General features: G+C 38.2%; 1 long non-coding RNA gene across 1 annotated transcript; it reads left to right on the forward strand.

Moving 5' to 3' along the window:
* Window positions 1-1,582: 1,582 nt before the first annotated feature.
* On the forward strand, window positions 1,583-3,616 carry LOC132052674 (uncharacterized). Its single transcript, XR_009414017.1, has 2 exons — window positions 1,583-2,608; window positions 2,696-3,616. It is a non-coding gene; the product is annotated as an uncharacterized LOC132052674 (long non-coding RNA).
* Window positions 3,617-8,253: the final 4,637 nt, after the last annotated feature.

Consider the following 8,253-nt stretch of genomic DNA (forward strand, 5'->3'; position numbering starts at 1 on the left):
AGGATACATAATTGTGAGAAAAGTCATGTATATATAGACTGTGAAAGACACTAAAACTCAGTAGAAATCCCTCCAAGCTATTCTCCAAGTAGACAAACTACTTTTCGGAAGCTCGTCGTGGCCTTCGGCCCCTCGCTTCGCCCATCGCAGGGGGCTCACAACATAACAAATATTGATTAATTTCTAAGCAAAGATCGATTTGTAAGAACAAATAACATGAGATAAGTGAATCATTGCCGTTAGTAAATATTGTTAAAAGATGTAGCACGTAATTTGGGGATGGAAGCATGGGCTAATTACCAGAGGATATTGAGAATCCGTTGGTAATTTTGTAGAAAAGAATGACCCATAATTTAACAAACAGATTACTAATGGATAACCAACGGATTTGTAGAACTAAAGCAAACGGAATTTTCAATGTGTACTCCGATTAAACGGAATATCAAAAGCCTTAAATATGTCTATTAGAGAAACTCCAAAAATTTTAAAGAAAAATTAATCGAACGAGAATAAACAAGTATAGGTTTTTAAGTGCAAGTGGTCTATTTAATAAGTAGTACTATGAAAGTATGTCTATGAAATTAAAATAACCAAGCATATATAACCGCATCAAATTTATACCTTCAACCAAACAAGGTATAAATTTTATTCCAAACTTAATTCGGAGATATCCCATCTTATTACGCGTATCAAACGACCCATTAGAGTCTAATATGACTTCCGATCGAGTAAAGCCTCCACATGTCATTGCTCACATTATGTTAGACTAAATGAACGAGTTGAATTATGTCTAAACTCTAATATTTCACACTGGCTGGTGTAAAAATGGTACACAAATTTATACCGGGATAAATTTATCCCGGGATAAATTTATACCTTCAACCAAACAAGGTATAAATTTTATTCCAAACTTAATTCGGAGATATCCCATCTTATTACGCGTATCAAACGACCCATTAGAGTCTAATATGACTTCTGATCGAGTAAAGCCTCCACATGTCATTGCTCACATTATGTTAGACTAAATGAACGAGTTGAATTATGTCTAAACTCTAATATTTCACACTGGCTGGTGTAAAAATGGTACACAAATAGAAAGGGAACTTCACTATAATATAAAACTTGATTTTTGTATGGGGTGAAATCTGAAATAGACAAGTGGACGACTCGAGCACTGACACGTGACAACAGGGATAGGTCAGGCACGAGTCAACAGAAAGGGTGCTCGGTCTAGTTCCTGTGACCGGACAGCGAGAGCCTTGGACTATCAGGGAACAAAGTCTTGGCTCCGGAGAAAGGATCGACCGGGTAGGATAAGGTTGAGGTTCAACCATTACAGAAGATCCAAAAATCTCCTCCAGACGTTATTCAGCCATAATGATGGATAATTAATGGACATTATAAGGGCGTGATTCGTGGATCGTGCTCCCAAATAGTTATAATTGCTTAAGGCATTCGAATTCTGATTATCACATAGAGCATTGTACATCTAGTTAACAATTTCATAAGTTCTTGTTCGATACTTAGCTTTGTAGCAAAACAACTACTGAAAATTATAAAGAACAAAAAGAAATTGCAGAAAATATCAAATAGGGTATTTCATTCATTAGATACCTCTTACAATGCTACTACGACTTATATATAATGTTTACCCTTTACTCCTAGCTGGCTATGTGTACTAGACTAATAACAAGAGGACACCTAGACAGGAAAATATCGGAATACAAATAAAAGGACTGGAAACGTGCTGGGCCATATAATGGGCCAGCTTTAGGAATATTACTAATACCCAATAAGAGTGACTAACGACCCATTAACATATTAAGCCCAATAACATTTAACTCGTCTCCTTTAACTTAGCGTAATTTAAGATCCGCTACATCCCATTCCCGTTTAAGAACCTTGTTAAATCAAGGTTGCAATTTGGAAATTGTGCAGTGAAGGAAGTGTAATCTTCCAATGTTGCATCTTCTGGAGCTAGATTAGCCCACTGTACAAGAACTTGAGTCACCGCCCAATTTCTCTTTTTTCACCATGAGCCGATCAAGAATCGCAATGGGTTCCGCTATGAGCTGACCATCCGGGGTGCATAAAGGAGGCTCTTTTATGGGAAAAACATTCGGTCCAATCTTCTTCTTCAATTAGGAGACGTGGAACACTGTATGAATTCTAGATTCGCTGGGCAATTGAAGTTCATACGCCACTGGGCCAATCTTCTTAATTACCGGGTAAGGACCAAAGAACTTCGAAGCCAACTTGAGATTTTTTCTTATTGCTACTGATGTTTGTCGATAGGGTTGTAGTTTGATGAACACCAAATCTCCCACTTCGAATTCTCGCTCACTTTTTTTGCTATCTGCATATTGTTTCGTACGGGACTGAGCTTTGACCAAATTTTCCTTGAGTTGCTTGCATACTATCGGCCTTTTTTTCAAAGAATTGGTCCACTAATTCAACTGTCAAATGTTGGTTGTGGAGGCTAGTATCCACAAAGTGCTTGAAATGGTGTCATTCCGATAGCTGATTGAAAATAGGTGTTGTACCAAAATTCACCTAAAGGAAGCCATTTGCACCATTCCTTTGGTTTCTATCCCGTTATACACTTCAGGTATGATTTTAAACACCTATTCAACCTCTCTGTTTGTCCATCCGTTTATGGATGATAGGCAGAACTTAACTTGAGTTGAACTTGCAGATTTTTAAACAACTCTTGCCAAAACAGACTCATAAAAACAGGATCCCTATCCCAAGACAATTGAGCAGGGTACTCCATGTAGCTTCACACTTGATCCAAAAATACTTGGGCAATCTGAGATGCATTGTAAGGATGAGATAGGCTTATAAGGTGTCCACACTTAGTAAATCGATCAATTACTACTAAGATGACATTTTTTCCTTGTGATTTAGGTAAGCCTTCGATGAAATCCATAGAAATGTGCTTCCAAGCCCTATTTGGAATTGGTAATGGTTGTAGCAAACTAGGGTAAGCACAACTTTCACCCTTGTTTTGTTGGCAAACTTCGTATTCTTGGATTGCTAGCTTCATATCCTGTAACATCTTTGGCCAATAAAATACTGATTTGAGTCTTTTGTAAGTGGCATGTACTCCGGAACGCCCTCCCCATGCTGTTGAATACATGTCTTGAATCAATTTTGGCCTAAGATTCTTTTGATTTCCAATCCACACTTTTCCTTAAAACCTCAACAGACCTGATTGTAAGGTTATTTCAGCCACTGCTTTCGGGTTTAAACTGAGTTTAGTCATCAATGTTTGGACTTCAATATCACCATCATAACTCTCAATTACATCTTGTATCCATTTAGGTTGTGACACACACAAACCCATACACGGGCCCACTGGATCACCTTCTTTGGCTTCCTCACCTCTTCGAGACAACGCATCTGCTACAATTTTTTCTTTCCCCTATCGGTAATGTATTTCATAGCTTAATCCCATCAATTTTGTTACCCCTTTATGTTGTAATGAAGTAGTGATGCGTTGATCTCTGAGAAACTTCAAGCTAAAGTGATCTGTTTTAATCACAATGTGAGCATGTTGGAGGTAATGCCTTCATTTTTCTACAGCTAACAACAGAGCAATTAGCTCTTTTTCGTATGTTGATAAGCCCAGATGTTTCGAGCCCAAAGCTTTACTCATGAAAGCAGTAGGCTTATTATTCTGTGACAATATTGCTCCCACTTGCATCAACTTCCATAATGAAAGGAAAATTAAAATCGGGAAGGGCTAACATAGGAGCATGGGTCACGGCATGGGTCATGGCATGTTTCAGGGCTTCAGAAGCCAAAGTTGCTTCAAAGAGATTCCATAGGAAGCCAAGTCAAAGGCTTACTAATTATTGCATAATTTTGAATGAAATGCCTGTAATACCCAGTTAATCCAAGGAACCCACGCAATCCTTTAATGCATTTTGGTAGTGGCCATCTCACCATTGCATCTATTTTTGCACTATCGGTGCTCACACCATCACCCATTATAACATGTCCTAAATATTCAACTTTGTCTTGAGCAAAGCTACATTTTAAGTGTTTAGCATAAAGCTGGTAAGTTACCAAGAGCTGAAACACTAATTGCAAATGATGCAAATGTTCTCAAAGAATTCTACTATAGATTAGGATATTGTCGGAAAAAAAATCAACACAAATTTTCTAAGGTAGCGACCGAAAATATTGTGCATTAAAGATTGAAAGGTTGTCGGGGCATTTGTCAAGCCAAAAGGCAAAACAGTGAACTCCCATAGACCATGATGGGTCTTGAAAGATGTATTATGCTCATGACCTTCCTTCATTCTAATTTGATGATACCCCGATCGCAAATCCAATTTAGAGAAATAGTGCGCCCCATTGAGTCATCAAGCAAATCTTCCACCACCGAAATTGGATACTTGTTTTTAATTGTATGTCGTTGAGCTTACGATAGTCGACACATAATCTCCATGTTGAATCTTTCTTTTTAACCAGAATGACCGGAGAACCAAAAGGGGAACCACTGGGCCTCACAGTTTGGGCCTCAAGCATTTTATTTACAATCTTTTTCAATAACATCTTTTTGCTCATGTGAATACCTATAAAGCCTTTGATTTGCTAGGCCTGATCCGTGACTGAGTTTAATAACATGATCACATGAACGAGAGGGTGGTAGTGAATTGGGCTCCTTAAAAACATCATTAAATTTGTTTAGCAAAGCTTCAACAGGAGCTGGAATGGTTTCAGGACTATTGGATCCAACTGATTCCACATGTCAAATTTGGGCCACCCGCATTGCACCCACTTCTTCGTAAAAGCCCATGAATAGTTTGCGAATCGGCTAGGCCCAAAGACTATGGTTCTTGGTAACCAAAGGATAGTCACCATCCTATTTCCCCTCATGAATGTGATACTATGTGGTCTAGTGTGTAACACTATTGGTGCTACTAAATCAATCCAGTCCATTCCCAAGATTAAATCACACCCGCTAATGTTTAACATCCTAAATCAAACTCGAATCCTTCTCCTTGCAATTGCCAACACACTTTAGAACAGAGTACAGTACCATGGTCTCTCCATTGGCAACACGGACCCTCATGGGCTTAAGCAAAACCCGCATCTCTAATTTCAATGTTTCAGCCACTTGTGGGTTGATAAAACTGCTAGTAGCACCGCAATATAATCACTATGGGTTCGTTCTTGAGTATTCTAGAGATCTTAATAGTTTTAGGATTGTTACAAGGGCCCTCCATCATACTAATGGTACTTTCTTCCTCCTGAACCAACTCAGCGACCTCACCTTCTTGGTCCTCTGTTGCTCTTGATCCTTCACCGTGTTCAACAATTGGACCCCCTTCACTACCCTTCATAGCATGCAAGCCCCCTTGCTTACATTTATGACTCGAAAAATATTTTCCATGACATCGATAACATAACTTATTATCCCTCAATGTTTTCATAGTTGGATTTTTTGATAATATCAATTTGGGTCGTGTGATTATGGGTGGTAGAGCTTTTGGGCCTTGAGGGGCATTTCCTTTTAGGCTGGGCGGAAAGGTAATTTTAGGCTATGAGTGAGAAATCTTAGGGGGGTGAATATTTTTGTAAATTGTTATAAGGGTTTGTTCATACAACTTGGCCACTTCTAGAGCATCTATCATGGTTTGTGGGTTAGATGCTCTGACCATGGGCGCCAAATCAACCTTCAACCACCAACAAAACAATAAACAAAATATGCTTCATTTAGTGTTGGATTAATTAACATCATGTAAAAACGCAATTCTTCAAACTTGCTAAAGTAACTCCCAACATCAGCCCACTGTTCGAGTCTATTAAACTCAGTGACAATATCCATTGGTCGAATGTTACCATATCTATGACATACATCCAAATAAAATGCTTCCCATGACACCACATCTTCCATCATGTATGCGTCAAACCAAGTGTCCATTTTATTATTAATGTGCATAGCCACGTAACTTATCTTTTCTTGAGGTGTAATTTGGTATAGTTTGAAAAATTTGTCACACCTTCGTATCCAACCACGTGGGTTGTTACAGTCAAACTCTAGAAAAGTTAGCTTGGCTTTTGGGCCTCTAAATGAGTTGTTTGTACATGCTGGCGTAAGAGGGTTAGTTTGAGTGTTTGGTGGGATGTTCGGTTGCAAGAAGGTGCTGTTGATAATATCCTGATAAGCTAGAGGAGATAAATACATTAGGTCATACGCTAAATCCATGTTAGCACTGGTAGGTACATTTTGGGTTGGAAAACTAGTTGATAATGTTGGGTTTGTTAATGAAACAGGAGTTGAAGGGTAACTGGTTGGTCTAACAGGATTAGTGAGGGTTATGGGAGCTGGTGGGTATAAAGATGGTTGTATAGATTGAGTCATGGGTAATGAAAAAGGCATTACTGGATTTAAAGAAGCTGGAGGTAAAGACATGCCTCTCTCGTAATGAAAAAGCGAGGGTTTGTAGAGAGAGTTGTTAAATTCCCGCTAGCAGATGATTCTATTTCACTGGGGGAGTTTCCCATAGCTAGGTTTGCACGAGATCTCCTAGATGTTACTGCATCTAACTTTATTTTCGACTCCATTTGACTCAACAACACATCCAGGTGACGATTGTTTTCATCATGTTTCGAGGTCTCCACATTCAGCCGATGTTGATTTGTTTCTAATAGGTCCATTCTTTTTTGTGAATCATTGATGAAGCTTGTAATTAATTTTCAAGTGTTTTCCACCCCCCATCAGGGGTTTTGTCTTTCTGAGTTTCTACCATGGAAAGCTTGGCTTTGGATAGCAATTGTAGCAAAACAGCTACTGAAAATTACAAAGAACAAAAAGAAATTGCAAAAAATATCAAATAGGGTTTTCCATTCATTAGATACCTCTTACAATGCTACTACTACTACTGATATATAACATTTACCCTTTACTCCTAGCTGGCTATGTGTACTAGACTAATAACAAGAGGACACCTAGACAGGAAATTATCAGAATACAAATAAAAGGACTGGACACGTGTTGGGCCATATAATGGGCTAGCTTTAGGACTATTACTAATACCCAGCAAGAGTGACTAACAACCCATTACCATATTAAGCCCAATAACTTTTAACTCGTCTCTTTCAGCTTAGCGGAATTTAAGATCCACTACAAGCTTCATCGCTCAATCCAGAAGCCTTCTCCAGTGGCCTAGTGATATGATCCTAATTGGAAAAGTATGAAAAACAACAATCAAAATACGTGAAAACTAAAGGATAAAAGCTAGACACAAGAGATAATGAATTTAAGGGCAATATAAATTGGATTCGTTACCAACACCTCCGTATCGAATTCATCAAAAGCACTAAGATATATAAGAAAGAAGGAATCTAATCAACTATTGTTGTGATTAATCAACATAGGACTCGATACCTACACCTATTAATCAACAATCAAAATATGAATTTAATTTAGGGAAGAAGAGAAATTTGTATTCATACATGAAAATCCAATCCAAGATTATCCAAGAGAGGCTCAAAGTAAAGAGATAAGGGATTCCTCCCACTAATGTGTAAACATTAACCTAAACTCTATGGAAGGAGAATTTACACTAAAAAGAGTTTCATCAAATTAAAATATGAGGAATGAAATAGGCTAAGGCAAGTACTTATAGTTTTGCCTTTTACATGCCTAGCCACAAGTATTTAAAATCTAGCTAAATTCGGTGTTTGCAACAACTAAGCCCAAAATGGCATTAGCGATAAATTGGATGCGACCCACTTGCGATGTCTCACTCCCATGCTATCTTCCATAGCTTGAAATCCCCCAACGGTTGTCTTCAAGTGCTTTCATAGCTTCATTCTCCATGAACTTGGCTTGTAAATCTTGAAAGTTCCTGACTCGGCTTCTAGTACAAGGCCTTGAAGAAAGTTGAGCACTTGCGCCATCCGATATCGTATCACTTAGTCAGACCAAGACTTCAGAATTCAGGCTTTGTTCATTTGCCTAATTGCTTCATTATAGTTGTTCAGTTTTCGAGTCATATTGCTATAATTTATTTCTTGTTTATCCTGTTTGGTCATTTCAATCCGCATGTTCATAAACCATGCGTACAGATTTAACTATACCGTTGGTAAATAATTTTGAGAGAGAGTACTATACCGTTGGTAAATAATTTTGAGAGAGAGTGGGCAACAAGTAATGGGGATCGATTGAATAAGAACGTTCATCAGTTGGCCAAATTCTCTCTTTCTTTCTTAAATATTTTCCTTGTCAACAAAGAT

Source organism: Lycium ferocissimum, chromosome 1 (assembly GCF_029784015.1).
Source record: "Lycium ferocissimum isolate CSIRO_LF1 chromosome 1, AGI_CSIRO_Lferr_CH_V1, whole genome shotgun sequence".
NCBI lineage: Eukaryota > Viridiplantae > Streptophyta > Magnoliopsida > Solanales > Solanaceae > Lycium > Lycium ferocissimum.